At 40.8% G+C, this 20,646-nt stretch overlaps 1 protein-coding gene across 2 annotated transcripts in view; it reads left to right on the top strand.

The window, feature by feature from the left end:
• PAMR1 (peptidase domain containing associated with muscle regeneration 1) overlaps positions 1–20,646 on the top strand; it is a 101,060-nt gene that overhangs the window by 13,659 nt on the left and 66,755 nt on the right. The window lies entirely within an intron of this gene.

Below are 20,646 nucleotides of genomic sequence, written 5' to 3'. Positions count from 1 at the left end.
TCATCATGGCATATCTCCTGGGGGTGGGTGGTCTAGTTCAAGTATATGGAATGGAATTAGCATTTATTAAGCACCTACTGTATGCAGCAATCAATCAACAAGCATTTATTAAGCGCCTACTTTGTACCAGGCACTGTGCTGGGTGCTGGGCATATGAAGACAAAAAAAGAATCAATCCCTGCCCCAGAGGAGCTTACACTCTATTACAGGGGAAACAACACATGACCACTTGTGATGGGGCTTGGTAAGGAACATCTGAGATCTCCAACTTGTTATGTATAAACCACTTGTGAGTTTCAAATAATTCATCAACTATGTGACATTTCCAACATAGTCTTGGCTCCTTGGGTTGCCCACAGCAGGGAAAAGAAGTTGTCTGGTTAATAAAGGACTTCTGTTGCTGGTTGTTCACCACATTCTTAGCAAGAATCTAGTTGTCTACCGAAATTAGGTCTGTAGCCCACATAAATAAATAAGTAGGGAATAAATAGGAATTAATAATAAATAGGAATAAAAAGGAATAGGAACCATATATATACAAAAATATTTATAGCAGCTCTTTTTGTGGTAGCAAAGAATTGGAAACTGAGAGGATCCCCATCAATTGGGCAATGGCTGAACAAGTTGTGGCATATGATGGTGAGGGAATACTATTGTGCTATGAGAAATAATGAAAAGGATGGTTTCAGAAAAGTCTGGGAAGACTCATGTGCACTGATGCAAAGTGAGGCAAGCAGAACCAGGAGAACAATTTACCTATTAACAGCGATATTGTAAAGATAGTCAGCTGTGAAAGACTTAATTACTCTGAGCAATACAATGGCCCACACAACAGTTCCAAAGGTCTCATTATGAAAAATGCTATCCACATCCAGAGAGAGAACTTTTGGACTCAGAGTGCAGATTGAAGCATATTTTTTCTTCATTTATTATTTTTGCTCTTTAAAAAATATGACTAATACAGAAATATGTTTTGCATGATTTCATAGGTATAATGCTTATCATATTTCTTGCCTTCTCAATGGTCAAGGGAGGGAGTAGAGGAAGGAGGAAAATTTGGAACTGAAAATAAAAAAAATTGTTATTAAAAATTAGATTGTCTGCATCTAGCCATTTCCACAGCTATCCCTTCATTGTGAGTTAGACTCCCCTGATCAGTCCACTGACTCTCCAAGCTGGGAAGTCCTCACAAGGATCTGATGATATGACCGTCCTATGTTTCTTGTCCTAACTAAACCCAGGTAGCTACAAACTGAACATACCAAGATTCCAGGTAATGATTGCTATCAATTAATCCCTGCCCACTTACAGAATTATAATGTCTAGTTCCATTCTGTCAACAATAAACATTTATTAAGCACTTACTATGAGCCAGACACTGTGCAAATACAAGTAGAAAGAAGGATGGTCCCTGCCCTCAAGGAGCTTACATTCTAATTGAGAAAGATAACACATAAAAGGATGCTATAAAGGAGGAAGGAAAAGTACCTGAGCAGAGAAAAAAAGTCAAGGACAAGAGAGAATGGCTGTCCTAAGAGGTTTCCTTAAAATGGGGAGGTTTGGGGAGGAACAAGCCAATCAGAGAAAGTGGGCACAGGGGCAGAGGTTATGCTGGTACCAGCTCTGAGGGCTGATTGTTACATTTTCAGCATGAGCATTTAGGCCATGGAGATTAGCTAATGCTCCAAATCAGGGCTTGATTTCATCATCTTATTGAATGTCTAGACTTAAGGAAAGGATGGAGGAAGTGTTAATAATTCTATTTAAGCCTAAAAGTGGGAAATGGGGCCTGTACTTCCTTCTCCCACTGTGCCCCTGCCCCAGCCCCAGACAGTTAGTTGTTAGACATTTACCAGCCCTTGGTGGAATGCACTTCAAGGGTGAGGATGTTGCTGTGAAATGGTAGAAAAGATCCAGAGAATCAGAAAGGAATGAAGACATGGCTGCCCTGAGCATTTTCCTTTAAAACAGAGGTTTTGCAGCATAGGAGGAGAAAGAACATTAGATTTGTCCCAATGGTCTTCCTAAAGCACAGATCTGACCAAGTCACTGTGCTACTCAATAAACTCCAGTGCCTCACTATTACTTCTAAGAACAAATGTAAACTGTTGGAATTGAAAGTTCTTTACAACTTGGATCCTTCTCACCTTTCTCATCTTCTTATACATTATTTCCTTCTTCACACTCTACCTACCATCCAACCATACAGCCTATTTACTGTCCTGCCCACACGACTCTTCATATTCCATCTTCATGCCTTTGCACTGGCTGGCCCCTATGCCTGGATGCTCTCTCTTCTCATGGGCACCTCTAGAGATCCTTGGTTTCCATCAGGACTCAGCTCAAGCATTGCTTTCTACACGCAACCTTTCCCCCAGCTGCTACTATACCCACCTCAAACCACCTTCATTTTGTATGTATGCTATATATTCTGTCCATGCCTCCCCTCTTAGAATGGAAGCACCTTGAGGGCAGCACCTTTTCTTTGTATGCCCAGCATAGTGGCTAACAGAGTGCTTAATAAATATTTGGTTAATTGGTTTGGAGTTAGAGAAGGCTACATTAGACCCAAATATGTGTTTATAGGTAAAACCATAATATGCATACTTTTATTTATCGGTTCTTTCTCTGGATGTGATTAGCATCTTCTTCATAGCTCCTTTGTAACTGGTTTCAGTATACTACCCTTCAAATTTAGGAACCATTCCCAAAAACATTTAAATAAGCGGAATATAAATGCTCAGTTCAGTCATTGTTCAGTCATGTCTGACTCTTCATGACCCCATTTGCAGTCTTCTTGGCAGAGATACTAAAGTCGTTTGCCATTTCCTTCTCCAGCTAATTTGATAAATGAGGAACTGATACAAACAGTGTTAAGTGACTTGCCCAGGGTCACACAGCTAGTGAGTGTCTGAGGCCAGATTTGAACTCAGGAAGATGAATCTGCTTGTTCATAAAACCACACATTCCAAGTTATTTGCTTACTTTAAAATATGTATATGAAACAGTAGCACTCACATCATGTTTGTTTCCAAGTCCCCTTCCTTCATGGTGTCTCCAGTCCTGGGAATTCTGTGACTTGACCAAGGAAGTCTGCCTATCAATGAAGAGGCTGCTGTGGGCGCCGCTGGAGGTACCTGGAGCAGAGGCTGCCTTCTGGGAAGCCAAAACCAAAGTGTAGCCAATGGTGCTAGCAACAAAGCTCTTTTCTCAACCAGCCAAGCTCTCAGCTCCAGGAATCATTCCTTTAAGGAGCTGAGGGTGTGGCCAACACAGTCAGCTCTGAAACTCTTGAGGAGTCCAGTCTCCAATGTGTCCTAACAAGGGCTTCCTGGATCTGTAAGGAGGACCCTTCTTTCTCCTTGCACATTTTAAGATCAGTTTTTCTTTCTGTTGCTACCATTCTTTTAAACACTTGAAGTCAGCACATTTATCATGCTGGGTGTTTTTTTTTTTAGGGAGACATTTGTGATTTCATCCATATAGAGAAAGCCCAATGTGGAAACTCTCTGATTACACTGTTGGCAGCTTGTCTGTAATTTATGGTCTTAGAGGTGATCTTGAACTTGGACCTGTGAACTTTTCTCATAAATATTTTGATTACTGTATTTCAATATTTGTTGTTCAGTCATTTTTTTCAGTCATGTCCAACTCTTCGTGAACCCAGTTGGGATTTTCTTGGCAGAGGTACTAGAGGGGTTTGCTATTTCCTCCTCCAGCTCATTTTACAGATGAGGAAACTGAGGCAAACAGGGTAGAGTGACTTGCCCAGGGTCACACAGGCCAGATTTAAGCTCAAGAAGATGAGTCTTCCTGACTCCAGGCCCAGCACTAGCTACCCCTCCTGCCACATAGTAGGTATTTAATAATTTCATGTTGATTTATTGGCTTGACTTGACTAAGGCTAGCTCTCTATTCACTATGCCAAACTGCCTCATCTCTTGTACTGTGATAATTAGGTCCTCAGATGACAATTTGCTAGGCTGTTCCTTACTTGTTTAAGTTGATGTTAATACAGGGTGTCCCAAGAGTCTTAGTGCAGTCTTAAGCTTTAGTAGCTTATTGGATGTTCTGAATATTTTGGGAGAGCACAATAAATACCCTTTCTAAAGTTCTACTTATTTCCCTGCCTCTTAGTTCCTATGTAAGCAGAATGTGAGCTCCTCGAGGACCATGATCATTTCCTTTTTATTTTTCATCCTAAGAACTTTACATGATCTCCATGTCTCAAGTTCCTTCCCTCTCCAATCCACCTTCCCCATAGTTGTCAAACTGATATTCCTGAAGCCTATGTCACTCCTCTGCTCAAGAAGTTTCCATAGCTCCCTGTATCCCCTAGGGTAAAATGCAGATTCCTCTGAAGGACCTTTAAAGCCCACTTTGGCTTTATCTACATCACTCCCCTCTCCTGTGCACTTCATGGCTCAGCCAAACTGGCCTATGTTCTGTTCTCTCATAGAAGCCATTCCTTCTCTGTATCGTGGTATAAGCTGTTGCCCACGCCTGGAGTGCACTACACCCTCCCTGATGCCTTTTAGCATCTTTTAGCACCCAGCTGTCTTTAAAGGTCAGATCAAGGGCCTCCTCCTAGGAAAGGCCATTCATGGGACTATAGAGTGTATTATGAGATTATCGACCTAGAGCCAGGAGAAAACAGCAACTATCTGGTCCAAGCCTCTCTTTTAACGGAGGCAGAGGGAAATTGGATGACTTGCTTGGGGGCAAAGACCTTCTCCAATATGACTGCATCTCTAGCTATCTCTGGCTCTATCTCTATTGTCTCTGTCTCTGTCTCTATCGACCTGTTTATCCATCTCTATCTATCTATCTATCTATCTATCTATCTATCTATCTATCTATCTATCTATCATCTATCTGTCTGTCTGTCTTTGTCTGTCTGTGTGTGTCTATATCTATCTGTCTATGTCTATATCTATCTATCCATCTCTCTGTCTGTCTATACCTGTCTGTTTATATCTGTCTATTCATCTCTATTTATCTGCTTGTCTGTCTATAACTATCTTTATCTATCTGTCTGTCTATACCTATTTATCTATCCGTCTATATCTATGTATCCATCTCTCTCTCTCAAATAAGCAGAACCAGGAGAACAATTTATATAATAACACCTTTGTAAGAATTATGGTCAATACAATGACCATCCATGATTCCAGAGGACTAATGATAAAATACGCCACCCATTATAGAGAGGTGATGGATTCAGGGGGCAGAATGAGACACATTTTCGTATACAACCATCGAGAGAATTTGTATTTGTGTGTATATGTACATAATATATATTTAATAATGTGATAATACTTAAAATGTACATATATACATGTATATATGTGCCTCTGTCTGTATACATACATGATTTCACACACATATATGTAAATTTATTTATATGTATACATACATGCTAGTTTTCTAATGGAATTTAAGCTCCTTCAGGGCAGGGATTGTTTCATTTTTGTCTGTATATCTCCAGCACAATGCCTAGGAGTCTGTTAACAAGCATTTGTTAAGCACACACTCTATGCCAGACACTATGCTAAGTGCTGGGGAATTCAACAGAAAGGCAAAACCACAACTTTTGCCCTCAGGAAGCTCTCATTCTAATAGAGGAGATAATGCAAATGACCATATGCTGTAAGGTTTGTCCAGTGTAAGGGAATAGTAATGTCAGAGGGAAGGCATTAGTAGCTGGGGAGAGGAGGACAAGGCCTCCTGCTGGCCAGAGAAGCCCAGGGGTGAACGCATGGAGGGGAAGCATTCCAGGCACGGGGGACAGGAAGTGGCTTCTTAATAAACACTCGTTGGACTGCACAGGCTCTAATTATGGACAGAAAATGAGTCTGAGGCTGGACCTTGAGTCATGGGCAAGGACACAGTGACTTTGTGGGAAAGCTGGACTCGATGTCTCTTAAGGCACCTTTCAGCCTAAAACTAGGAACCTCTGACCTAACCTCCATGTCTTAAAATCCCGAATTCCTCTTCAAAGTTTTCCTTTAACTCCACCTTCTGAGCAAGGCCTTTCCTGACCCTCCCAGCTTGCTAGTGTATCCCCCCCCCATTCCTGGAAATTTTCTTTTCTTTTTATATAATATATAAAATTTACAAATATCACTAAAACTAATATAGTTTAGTATTATATAAAATATTAATATATTTTAATATAACATATTATCAGTAAAATGTAATTACAACCTATAAGTACCTATATATGTATATGTGTGTGTATACACGTATTACATCTATATCTATACATAAAACTATAATCCTGTTTCCTCTGACTGAATGGCATTTCCCTTAGAGCCAGAAACCATTTTATTTATGTCTTTGTTTCCCCAGTACCTAGCACAGTTCTTGGCACATAACAGGCTCACTTAACAAATGTTTTGTGATTGATTGGATTGGAGTTTCCAACTAATCAGCCTCCAGGAGCAATGGCGAAGAGAACTAAGGCAGCTAGCCCCTTTAAAAGAATGGGGAATAGTTTTTGGCTTATCCCCCACTGGGCTTAAGACCAATATATGGGGGTCCTTGTCAAGCTTATTCTTTTCCTTCCTTCCTTCCTTCCTTCCTTCCTTCCTTCCTTCCTTCCTTCCTTCCTTCCTTCCTTTTCTTCCTTTCCCCTCCTTCCCTCTCCCCTTTCCCCTGGATCTTCCTGCCTTGATAGTATCTGCCCTTTCTCGTGTATCTTCGTCACTGGGACCCCTACAACCTGGAAGTGACTGAGGCAGTTTTTGTCAGAGTTGGATCCCTGAGGAGTGGCACATGAGTGTGAGCTGGGTTTTGTTTCTTTTTTTAGTTTTATTGATGTATTTTGTTTTTACGTTAAAACCATGCACAAGTTCATGCCTTAGTGTTCTTAAACTAAGTCCTTCCTTCCTTCCTACCTTCCTTCTTTTTTTGTTTGTTTGTTTGTTTCTTTCTTTCTTTCCTTCTTTTCTTCTCTCTCTCTCTCTCTCTCTCTCTCTCTCTCTCTCTCTCTCTCTCTCTCTCTCTCTCTCTCTCTCTCTCCCTCCCTCTCCCTCTCTCTTTCTCTCTCTTTCTCCCCTTTCCACTGGATCTTGTTCTCTTGATGGTATTAAGATGGCTTAGTATTCTACATGTTGTCACAAAACTCCCTCCCCCTACACACACACACCACACACACACACACACACACACACACACATGCTATGGCATTGATCCTGCCTGCTTTCTTTGTGTGGCCCTGAGGTGTCTCATACTAGCAGATCCCACAGCTGTTGCCTGAGAGGCACAACCAGCTGTTGCTTTAAGAGGGTTCTCATCTCATTCCCGGCTTTGGGCCCCATGTGGTTCTCAGCCAGCCTGGACCAGCCCTCCTCTCCCATCCCAGGAGGCTTCCCTCACCATGGAGAAGGAAAACCTGGTACATCTTTCATTGTTCCTCAGAGCTGAGAGTGCTCCTCTGACTCCCTAGGACCCATCACCTCTACATCACTTAATGTATCAGTACTGTTTTAGAAAGCTCTGAGTCAGTGGCCCCAACCCCCAAGATCTGTAATTACAGCACAGTTGAACAAAGCTCTCCTGTTCTTGGCTCTGTCACTAACCCACCTTGGAGGAAGAGAGAAGCCCAGTGTGGAAAGCTTGTCTTGGGGCTGCAGCAATAAAATGGGGCCAGGGACATGTTCCAACAGGTAACCCCAGAAAGGTGTTTTGTTGGTGGGGAAGATGATGGCCCAGTGAGAAATCCTTGGATTGGCAACTGGGGGCCCTGGATTCTCACACCAACCTTGCCAATTACTACCCATGCAACCTTGAACAAACCATGGGTCTCAGTGCCCTATCTGTAAAGGGAGGGAGTGGTCCAGATGACATCAGTTTTAGGTCCCTCCCAGTCCTAAGTCTGTGAATCTATGAACCTTTGTATCCTGTTCATCTACTAAGGTTGCTATTAGGTCTAAGTGTGGCTTGGTTTTCTATAATGGATAGATAGATACACACATATGTATATGTATTTTGTATGTGTATATGTGCTCAAATATATATGTATTTGCTTAAATATACATATATAGTAATAGTAACTATCATTTACTGTGTATAGTGCTTTAAGGTTTCCAAAGATCTTTACTAATATTATCCCATTTTTATCTGCACAATAGTCCTCTGGTGTAGGTGCTATTATTATCATCATTTTACATATTGGGAAAGTGAGGCAGACTGAAGTTAAGTGACTTACCCAGGGTGACATAGCTAGTGAGAGTCTGAGGCAGAATTTGAACTCTGGCCTTCTTGATTCTAGCACTCTGTTCACTGTACCATTTAGCTGTGCACATATGTGTATACATATATATGTATATTTATGTGTGTACACAGACATACGTACACACACACACATACACACACACACATATACTCACCAGGATTTGGAGGGAATGACGGAGCTGAAAGTGAATGAATGGATAAAGGGATGAATGAATGAAAAAATGAAAATGCATTTATTAAGTGACTAATATGTACCAGGAACTTTGATGTCAAAACAGAGGACATCAATAAAGCTTTTGTAAAAGTTAATAAATACATTGTAAATGAAATGAGCATTAAAAAGGAAATTGAACTCTGAGTAGTTATACAGACCAATCTTTGTCCTAAAGAACAAGTAAATATTTTTTTTCTTTTTCAAATGTTATTTTTGTTTTTATCTTGAACTTAATAAATACCGAATAAAATGAGCATGCCTATGTACCTTGTGAGACAGGAGAGGCTTGCCCATGAAATTTCAAATCACTATCAAAACAATCATTTAATGCCTCTCTCCCTCCTCTCTGTAGAAAGGTGAGTTATTGGTGAGCAAATCGAATTCACTGTTATATGTGGCTATTGTGTGGGTTAGTTTTCCTTAAGTGTTACTAGACAGTTTATTATTGGGGAAGGGAATTGTTTATTATACACATATGACTTTAATTTAGAAACAAATGTTCTCAATAAAGCTCATTTATTATTATTTTTAAAACATTAGTCCCTGGGTGAGATGTCCCTTGTAACCACCTGTTCTGAGCATTGGGTGGAGCTTGGCATCTTCAGGGGACTCCATTTCCACTCTGCCTTGCCTCAGCATGTAAGGTTGGGGGAGGCAGCCATCCAGGCTGCCCTGCCTGGAGCTGATGAAAAGGCTTAGGGAGCTTTGGGGCATAACTTGACGAAGAGCTCATCCGCTGAACATCTCTCCACACTTCACAACTGTCATGGGAAAGCTGCTCTTGGTGAAAAAGAAAACCTGGCTTGGATGTGAAGCTAACAGTTAGAACATGGTCCCTGAAATAGAGCAGTTAAGCCCGCTGTTTGTCTTTGAGGTCCATTGTAGCGCTAAAACGACTCTGGTCTGTCATCCCATGCCCTTTGGGACACCAGAGTCTCATTGAGACTTTCAGGTCTCAGGACCTGAATTCAAATCTCAGATTTGCCATGTGATATGTATGCGACCTTAGCAATCACTCAGCTTTTCTGGATTTCAGTTTCCTTGTGGGTAAAATGAGGTAATTAGTTTATACCATCTATTTTTAACCCATGGGTTAACAGATTCCTAAAGGGGGGTGGTCTGTGGATAGATTTCAGGAGGCCTATGTATTAAAATATATATTTTATACCTATTTCAATATAATTTGTTTCCTTTGTAATCCAATGTATTTTATTTTATGCATTTAAGAAAACATTGTTCTGAGAAGGGGTTCATAGTTTTAACCAGACTGGCAAAAGGAAGGAAGGAAGGAAGGAAGGAAGGAAGGAAGGAAGGAAGGAAGGAAGGAAGGAAGGAAGGAAGGAAGGAAGGAAGGAAGGAAGGAAGGAAGGAAAGGAGAGAGGGAGGAAGGAAGGAAAAAAGGCAGGAAGGAAAGAAGTAAGGGAGGGAGGGAGGAAAGAAGTAAGGGAAGGTGGAAGGGAGGGAATAAAGAAGGAAGGAAGGGAATGAGGGAGGAAGGAAGAAAGGGAAGAAGGGAGGGAGGAAGGGAGGGAAGGAGGGAGGAAGGGAGAGAGGAAGAAGGGAAGGAAGGAAAAAAGGGAGGAAGGAAGGAAGGAAGGAAAAGAAACAAGCAATTATTAAGCACCTATGGTGCACCAGGCACTTTGCTAAGCACTTTACAAATGTTATCTCATTGATCCTTGCAAAAACCCGGTGAAGTAGAAGCTATTATTATTTCCATTCTGCAGTTGACAATAAGTTATATTTTATACGAATATGTATGCATATATGCACATGTGCAAATACGTATACCATGTAAGGCACGCACACATGTGCGCACACACATGTACATATGCACACATAATGCATATTTTGTGTAAACATACATATGTATGAATATATATGTGCATGTATTCAACAGTTGCATATGGGCAATGAGAGAGGGAATATCCTCCCTGTGATTTCTCTATGCCAGAGGAGTTAAAGTTCCAGCAGAAAAGAAAAAAAATGTCCCAGGCACTATGCTGAAAATACAAACATAAAAACAAAATAATCCCTGCTCTTGGGGAGCTTATCATCTTCTAGGGGAATAGGACACACACAAATAATTAAATAAGAAACATACGAAGTAATTTCAAGAGGGAAGAATGCTAATATTTGAAGGGCATCAGGAAATACTCATGTAGGAGACAGCTCCTGAGTTGTGCTTTGAAGGTGGGGGGGGGGCACATTCCAACGTTGAGGAACTACACTGAGCAAAGGTGTAGATGGTAGATGGAATGTTGTGAGTTGATGAGTCAGTTTCATTGGAACAGAGAGTAATGTAAAATTATCAGTTCATTCACCTTGGACAGTGGTTTTTGCTTTTCTATTATTATCTAGGCATCTCATGAACCTCTCAAACAAGAAATCTCCAAATTTTGAAACACCTAGCAGGAGCAGGAACTACCACTCTAAGATTTTTAGCTTCCTCTCCCTGACACCCCTAGTTGGCAAAGGAGTGGCAGCCAAAGGGAACTCAGTCCAAGTTTTGATGTCTTGGAGATGTCCCAGTCACTGAGGATGTGGGATTTTATTTCTAAAGGACAGCAGCGGGAGGTGAGACATGTCTTCCTCAAGGATGCCATGAGATGGATGTCGAAGGGAGGGTTGGTGAAGAAGGAAGTGGGAGGAAGCCAACATTCCATTATGGAAGCATGATTAGGCGCCTTGGAAACACCATGTATTTATAGTTCTGTGAATAAGAACTCATTGCCTACTTCCGGTATTTTTGCAGCCATCTGTGTCTTAAGAAAAGGCATGATGATTTTTCCTTCGGCCAGGGAGTGGCAATAATTATTTCTGTTTGCATATAGTTTTTTCTTCTAAAATTCTTCATATCCATTTTCTCATTAGACTTGGTGACAATCTGAAATTTTTTCCTTGGCATATTTCTGGAGTTTTAGGGAAAATAGGTTTGTCATTTCCTGAGTTTAGCTAAGTTCTATTCACCATCTTAAAAAAAAAAAGTAATACACCGGGATCTTGAATCCTTGACTGGGGCATATAACAGAAGAAGTAGGTATGTGTTTAGAAAAATGGAAAGGGAGGCCAATAAAAAATAACTATACAGTGGAGAATGAATTTGTAGGACTCATCACCCCTTGAAATGGTGACCAAGGAGAAGGTAGGTAAGTTCTGGCAGAGCTTATAGATATCCATGGAAGAAAAAGTTATAATAGGGTTAGCAAAGGAAGTTGGGGCATATATATGTAATATGGAGATAACACTAAAAATGACAACTGGTGCCTCCCACAGAATATCCCTTGGTGCCATTGACTTGGATGGATGTGTTTCAGTGGAAAGAACACTGGATTTGGAGTTAGAAGATGTGGGTTCAAATCCTGGCTCTGTTATTTTCCATCTGTTTGACCTTGGGCTGGTCATTTAACTTCCGTAGGCCTCAATTTCCTCATCTGTAAACTGGGGCAAGAATGTCATCTATCTCCCAGCGAAATTGTGAAGATCAAATAAAATATTTGTGGAGCACTTTGCACACTTTAAAGTGCCATGGAAATGCTGGTTATTATTCTTTATCCTAGACCATTCAGCTGATAAGTAGTGGGGCTGGAATTCAAACTTGGGTATTTCCAAAGTCCTATGTTCTTTCTACTAAACCTAATAGCTTTAACTTTGTTCTTCTGCTCTGAATCTGTGATTTCATCTCTGTGAGAGCTCCTAGTATGGAAATTCTCTCCACTGATGCAGATTGGCAACTTAGGCGTAACTCACAATTTTAGAAAATTCCTGGTAGCTATGACTAGCCTGTGATTACAGAGGTAGTGTGTGTGTCAGAAGCAACACTTGAACCCAGGGCTTTCTGCCTAAATGCCTAGCCCTCTGCCTAGTAGGCTATGCTGCTTCTCAGCCCTAACTTGCAAACATTGCACATGTTAGGTAATACTGAGTTAATGTATAAAATGGAACTATGAATTCTGAGAACTGGGAGTAGCCCCAAGCACCAGAGAACAGTGATATGCTTCTGATCTTTAGAGATCTTGAGTAAAGGAAAGAGCAGTGTTTCTGGCCCTCAAGACAACGGGTTCCTCTTACCTTTGCTCTAGGTGGTATAATGGAGAGAGTGCTGGACTTGGGAGTCAGGAAGACCTGAGTACAGTCCTGCCTCAAAAACTAATGAGTTGTGTGACCCTTGGCCAGAAACTTAGCCAATATGTGCCTCAGTTTCATCATCTATGAAACAAAGAAGTTAGAGCCGATGGCTCTCAATCTATGATTCTATGAAAATGGTGCTGAAAACCAAATCTCTGAAGTACTGAATCACAAAACCTGCAGAACCTTTGCACTGGAAGGGAGCTCAGAAGCTGTCCAAGCCCACTTATGCCTGACACAGAATTTCCTCTGTCTCCTACCAGTGTTCCTCTAGCCATTGCTTAAAGGCCTCCATTGGGATCCCACTGTCTCTCCAAGAGGCCCATTCAGCTTGAGATGGCTCTAATTAGGAAATCTTTCCCTAATTCAAGCCTAAATTTGCTTCTTTGTAAATCCAACCCATTCTAGGTCTCATTCCCTGAATAATCTCATCAGAGGTAAGTCCTTCCCTAGTCCCTGGGTTTCAGGACGTGATTATAAGATGATGAAAACCAGTAGGTGAAGAAGGATTGTAGAGGCTAGCTGAGGATGGACGTCTGGTCAGGCTTAGACTGTGGTCTACTGACAAAATGGTAGCTCTTGGTCAATCAAGAGTCCAAGGCAGGGGAGTTAGGACTCCACACAGGCACTTCATTGTGGCTTTCTCAATTTCTTATCCCTCCCTTCATGCTATGCTCTGTCAGGCTGTCCTTGGGTTCCTTGTGACTGAAGACCATTGTGCTGATGGTGCGTTGCACTCATCAGATTTTTGGTTCGTAAGACTGAGATAACATTCAAGGAGGTTGGATGCATCATGGGTCCTGGTTTTGAAGCAAGAATGGGCAAAGAGCTAACCCCTAGTTTCCTTCAAAGCACAGTTAGGTATAAGGAACTCCTTAAGGCCTTCCTTGACATCCCCCTCAACCTCTGTTCAGCCGAGGTTCTCTCTCCATCCTCAAACTGCTTTGTATTATTTTCTAGTTAATAATAATAATAATAACAGCTGACATTTATATAACAATTTAACGTTTGCCAGGCACTTCATATATATTATCTCATTTGATTCTCACAATACTTTAGAAAGGAAAATGCTATTACTATCATGCTCATTTTAGAGATGAGGGAACTGAGGCTGATACAGGTTAAATGAATTGCCCAAGATCACATAGCTAGCAAGAGTTTGAGGTTGTATCTGAACTCAGGCCTTCCTTTAGCACTCTACCCAATTCTCCACCTAGCTGCTTTGTATTTACCTATTTACATTTATATTGTCATCTCTGGTAAAGTCTCAACTTCCCTGGCTCTATGGGTAGGAGATTGGAGGGGCACATACTTGGCAATGAAGATGACTTTGATGGTACTGGTAATACCAAAGTTTGGGGCAGGGGTGGGGGACTTGTGGCCTTGAGGTCCTCTAGTCCTCAAGAGTGGCCCTTTGACTGAATCTGAACCTCACAGAACAAATCCCTAGGGATTTGGAGTCTGATCTGGTTTGGGGTCTGATCCCTACTTATGCCACATTTATTAAAAGGCAACTTGGTGTGTTGAACAATGGACTTGAAACCAGAAATATCTAGGTTCTAATCCCACTTTAGACACTTAATATCCATGTGACTCTGGGCAAGTCACTGAATTTCTCTGTGCCTCGGTTTCCTCATTTGTAAGGGAAAGGGTCAGACTTGAAGGTCTCTAAGGTTCCTTCCAGGTTTAAATTTAGACTTCTGTGTGAAAAAAAAAGATATCAATAAAAACTCTTTAAAAAATTAAAATAATATAAATTCCTTGAGAACAGGAGCCATTTCCCTTTTTCACATGTACTGTAAGTGCCTACAGAGTGTCAGGCACACAGTAGGCTTTTTAGTCAATGCTTGCAGAATCACATGACTCTATTTCACTTTGAACCACACTCCTTTTTTGATTTGCTAAGATCTCTTGGGGCTTGAGAAATGAAAGCTGTTTTAAAAATAAGCCTGGCTCATTTAGGCACAAAATTCCTGTTGAATGAAAATAAATCCATCCCATAAAATTAAACCATAAAGACCAGTTAGTTTAAAATACCCCAATGTAGATTGAGAGAAAAAGAAATAACTTGAAGCATTTTGGTAAAGAACAGTGGGATTTCAGAAGGACCTCCTGTGATATTTCTTTTGGCTATGGAAAGAATTTTCATTTTTTTCTTCACTGTTCAAAAAAGAGATGAATCAGCTGGAAAATGTCCAGAGGACAACCAATATGGTGGCGGTCCCGGAGATCACGTGCAAGGCATGTCAGCTGAGTTGGGGATGTTGATCCTGAGTAAGAGAAGACGCGGGGCAATGGGTGGGGGGGAACAGCATGAAATTCCCAGTTCTGACGCTTACTTGCTGTGTGACCGTAGCAAATCACTAATGCTCTTTGGGCTTCAGTTTCCTCATTTGTAAAATCAGCTTAGATGGCCTCTAGGATCTCTTCCTAACAGCTCTGATCTTCTGATCTTGGGATCCTAAGCATGTGAAGGGGGTTGAATTAGTTTTCTTTGTCTGCTAGGGCAGAAAGGAAACACTGGGTGTGATGCGCAAGGAGGCTCATTTGGGCTTGGGAGTGCTAACAGTGAGAGCTGTCCAACCAAAGCTGGGATGACCTGCATGAGAAGACAGTGAGTTCCTCCTCACTGGAGATGACCGCCTGTCAGGGTTACTGTAGAGGGGATTTCTATCAGGCTGCCCAGGGTACAGAGTTAGGAGGGCTTGAATGGGAATCCCACCTCAGACACTGCATTTGGCCAACTTGAATGTGCTACATAAAGGTTTGCTATTATGTTGCTATTTTATGTACAGTTGTTATTATTTGAGATGGACTAGTGGGGAAGGGAACAAGTAATTATTGAGTACCAACTATATCCCAGGCAATGTGCTAAGTGCTTTACAAAAATGCTCTCATTTGCTCCTCACCTGCTCATTTGCCTACACCTTCGACGTAGGTGCTTTTATGAGGGTGCTATTATGACCCCTATTTTACACAGTAGAGGAAACTGAAGCAGACAGGAGTTAAATGATATACTCTTGTCACACAACTAATAAGTATCTGAGGCAGAATTTGAACTCAGGTCTTTCTGACTCCACTGACTATCCACTTTGTCACCTACCTACTCCCAGCTTTGAGGTCAATCACTCAATCAATATGCTTTTATTAAATGCTTACCATGTGCCAGGCACTTTGCTGAGCTTGGGGATACAAAGACAAAAGTGAAACTTTCCCTCTCTTTAAGGAATGCATGTATGCATGCATGCATGCATGAATAAATGAATCAAAAAAAATTCATTAAACATAAAACAAGCCAACAAAGCAATCTCTGTCCTCAAGGGTCTAACATTCTAATAGGGAAGACAACATAGAAAGAGGAGTTAGAGGTGAAGAGCAGGGTGCTGGTGGGGTGGTGAATTGAAGGGAATGTCTAGAGATACGGCTTGGGGATGGCCTGGAATAAAAGCAGCCGCAGCATGAACAAAATAATAAATAACTGAGAATGAGTGGATAAATGAACAAGTGAGTGAATAAATGAGTGAGTGGATGAACAAGTGAGAATGAGTAAATAAATGAGTGAGTGAATGAATGAGTGAATGGATGAACAAGGGAATGAGTGAGTGAATGAGTAAATGAATGAATGAATGAAAAAGCATCTTTAGGCTTTTAAACTGTAGCAGGTCACTAATATTTTTTGGGTCTTAATTTCCTCATCTGTAAAATGAGGGAGTATATACAATAGCATTTATAAGCAGTTTAGATTTTGCAAAGCACTTTATTACTATCATCTCACTTGATTCTCACAATAATCCTGGGAGATAGGTGCTATAATTATTCCCATTTTACAGTTGAGGAAAAAGGCAGACAGAAGTTAAATGACTTGCCAAGAGTCATTGGACTAGAAGTGTCTGAGGCAGGATTTGAATTTAGGCCTTGACTCTAGATTCTGTGCTTTAACCACTACAGCATTTAGCTGCAAACACAGTAGTATGTTGGTACCTAGCCAGATAAGGTAAAAGCTCATGAATGAATGAATGAATGAATGAATGAAAGAAAATGCATGAGGGAACAAGTGAATGAGTGAATGAATGAGTGAACAAATGAATGAGTGAACAAATGAATGAGTGAATGAGTGAATGAACAAATGATTGAATGAATGAGTGGATAAATAAACAAGTGAGTGAATAAATGAATAAGTAAATGAACAAGGGATAATGAGTGAATAAATCAATGAGTGAATGAATGAGTGAGTGAATGGATGAACAAGGAAATAAGTGAGTGAATGAGTGAATGAATGAATGAATGAATGAATGAATGAATGAATGAAAAAGTATCTTTAGGCTTCTAAAACTTCCACTTTCCAGATGTGGAGGTCTCAGGTCTGCTGGAGGAAGGAAAAGGTCAGAGTATGAGCTGACATTCTAATTCTGAGACTGATTCACTGAGCCAGCCCTGACTCCATTTGTGCTAGAGCTGGGAGGGTCAGGTCTGTCAGAGCCTGAGGGGAATGAGATCAACCTTTAGAAAGCCTTTGATCCCTGCCAGTTTTCAGAGTTCTCAGGCTATAAGAATGACAACTTTGGTGTATTGGGATTTTTTTAACCTGCCCTGATCTTTCAGGGTTCGCTTAACTGCAAAGCCCGTCTTTTCGATGGTCCCCATCAATAGAAGCTTGCCCACAGGATGTCCCAGCCCTTTCCTAGGATTCCAGAGTCAGGACCAGGCTAGCAGAGTTTGGCTTTTGATTCTGGGCACGTGGTTCCAAGTTGTTTGTTCCCCAGAAAAGCTTGGAAGCAGGTCATGATTGCAAAGGTCCTTTCAATCTCTACCTCTCAGAGCTCAGTCTTCTGGAAGCATCTCCTTTGTAAGTGACCCCAGAGTTCCCTTACCTTTATTTTATTGTGACTTTGGGTAAATTCCTTCACCTCTGTGTGCTCCAGACTCACCTCAGTGGAAAGCTCCAAAGCTTAATTGTATTTTATCTTTATGGGTTTTGGCCTCTTAGGAGGAAGGTGCTAAGAAAACACACATTTTTTTAATGGGCCATTGATCTGTTTCTCTATAGACCCCTACAGCTTCGTGTCAGTGGAATCGTTAAGTGGACCATCTGGGGGCCCAGGGAACACTGTAATTGCCTTCCTCAAGGACACATTTCTAAACCTTAATAATATAGTTACACCTAATAATAACTCCCATTTCTATAGCTCTTGAAGGTTTACGAGCCTGTGGGTAGGCCTTAGATAATAACACAGACATTTATATAGTACCTTAAAGTTTCCAAAGCACTTAACCCTCATTTGAGTCTTGAAACACTCTGTAAGGTAAGGACTACAGGCATTATTATGCCCATTTTACAGCTGGGATCAAGGGAGATTAAATGACTTGCCCATGGTCCCAGAATTAGTGTTTCTTTTAAACAACTATTTATTTACTTATTTATTTTTGCAAGGATTTATTAGCTTCCCTCCTACTGTCCCCAGTTGGACAATTAAAAAACCCCTGAAAAGTAAAACCCTTATAACAAATATATGCAGGGAAAATGAACTCCCACATGGGCCGTGACCAAAAATATATGTCTCAAGTGCATTTTAAATCCACCATCTCTCAAGAAGCAGATGGCTCATTTCATTTTCAGTCCTTTGAACTCATGGTTTATCATTGAATTGGTCAGACTTCTCAAATCTTTCAAGGTTGTTTTTCTCCACAGTGTTGTCGTTGCATAATTTTTTCCCCAGGCTCTGCTTACTTCACTCTACATCAGTTCAGAGAAATCTTCTGTTTCCTCTGAAATGGTCCACTTTGATATTTCTTATAGCATACTAATATTCTATTACATTCATATTCCATAATTTGTTTAGCTCTTCCCCAGTAGGTGGACATCCCCTTAGATGAGCTGTTATTAAATGTTTTTGTACATATACGTTTTTCCTTCTTTCTTTGATCTCTTTGGGAGTATAGGTCTAATAGTGATATAATTGGGTCAAAGGGTATGCATAGTTTGGGAACTTTTAGGGCATAGTTTTGAATGGCTAGACCAATTCACAGCTCTACCAGGCACGCATTGGTATGTGCAGATTCTCACAGCTCCTCCAACATCTGTGATGTTGTCATCTTTGTCGGTTTAATGGGTTTGAGCTGAAACCTCAGAATTACTTTAATTTGAATTTCTTTACATAAGAAAGCTCCAAATCATTGATGATGAGAGAAATAAAAATCAAAACAACCTGAGGTTTTATCTCACACCCAGCAAACTGGCAAAATTAAGAAAAAGTGGAAATAACATTGAAGGGACTGAGGGAAGATTGCCCACCAGTGCATTGTTGGTAGAGCTTTGAAGCAGTATTTGAATTGTATTGGAAATCAATTTGGAATTGTGCAAATAAAATTACTAAAATGCCCATACTCTTTGACCCAGAGATTTCACTACTAGGCATATATCCCAAGTAGGTTATTGGTAATAAGAAAGTTCCCATAAAACATCAAAATATCTAAAGTAGTACTTTATGTAATAGCAAAGACCTGGGGAAAAACTTGATTGTGGAATGGCTAAACCAACTATGGTACATGAATGTAAAGGGACATTATTGTGCTATAAGAAATGATGACTATGATGCATACAAAGAATCATGGGAAGACACATGATCTGACACAGAGTGAAGTAAACATAACCAATCTACGGAAGGATTTTAATGTCATAAATGGAAAGAAGAAAACTGCAAGACAATCAAAAGTGAATGTTGTGAATTTATAAAGGACAAATTTGGCCCCAAAGAAGAGATAAGAGAAGATCTGAATCACTGCCCTCCTTTGCAGAGGAGGGAGGTCTGTGAGTGTGCATCACTGTGGATATATCTTCTCTTTTTTTTGCTGAATTTTCCTTTAAAAATATTCATTTTATGAGCTGGCTCCCTGGGAGCAGGTAGGTGAAGAAACACTGGTAGAAAATTCTAGTTATGTAAAAAACAAATGATACAGATAAAATGTATTTTTAGAATTTGAATTTCTATAGTTATTAGTGATTTGGAACATTCATTTTCATGTGGTTTTTGAGAGAGCTGGTAAGTTTCAAAGGCAGGATTTTAATCTAGGTCCTTCCTGATTTCCCAACCACACTTATCCTGCCTGGCTGATTCCACGCAAGGACAGTAGAGTCACTTATGTCCATTCCAATTCCCAGGTTCTAACCTCACTGTGGCTTTGAGGAGGCCCTCATCGAAATCATCATATCTTTGCGTTTAGAGTATAGCCTGTGGGTTAATGATAGGGCAATGGAAAGATTGTGTGGTCTATGGGTACTGGTGTATTTGTCACTTCTCCAGATGACACTCAGTCTGTCCAGGTTCATCTTTTATCCCCCTCGTTCCTAAAAAGTCTTTTCAGAGATCCAGAGAGACATCTAGACCACACATCTTGGACTGCATTCTGGCGGGGCAGGCCTGTGACTGTGTCTCCTTATGGGGAATTTCTATAGTTGAATTTTAACATATGGCTGGCAGGTTTCTTTTTCAGAGTTAAGGGTGTAAATGTGCTATAAATAAGCATATTTTAAAAATTGAATAAAAGTCCTTCCCAGAAAGGAACACTGCTTCTCATGAGCAAAGACACCTGGTGTAAGTAGGTTACATCTCAGTTCCGCCGGATCTCAAATGCTTATTTGTGCTGTCAGTGTATGAGCAATGAGGACACTACGTACACAGCTTTCTGGGTAACCAGAGACATCACTCTGAAGCTCCGAGAAAGTTATCTAGTAATCGGCCAAAAGGAGAAATAAAAAAGCCTTTCATCTGTAATAATCCAGGAGGAGTCCGTGTTGTTTCTCTTTCCTCTTCAGTCATCCAGACTGGAAACGTTGGCATCATCCTCTGTTCTTCAGTCTCTTGCCTGTCATTGAGTGGGATCAGTGACCCAGCTCTACTAATTCCACCTTTACAACTTCTCTGATTGGTACCCTTATCTCTGCTCACTGCCTCCTTCTTCATGCCTTTATCCCCTCTTACCTGGTCTACCATAAACCTCCCACCTCGTTCCAGTCTCTCCCCTCTTCCGTACGGTGTGTCCAATTGATATTCTTAAAACCTGGGTTT

Source organism: Phascolarctos cinereus, unplaced genomic scaffold, assembly GCF_003287225.1.
Source record: "Phascolarctos cinereus isolate Bilbo 61053 unplaced genomic scaffold, phaCin_HiC Scaffold_9;HRSCAF=440, whole genome shotgun sequence".
Lineage (NCBI taxonomy): Eukaryota > Metazoa > Chordata > Mammalia > Diprotodontia > Phascolarctidae > Phascolarctos > Phascolarctos cinereus.
Note: the sequence above shows the minus strand (reverse complement) of the source record. Positions and strands in the feature narration are given on the sequence as shown.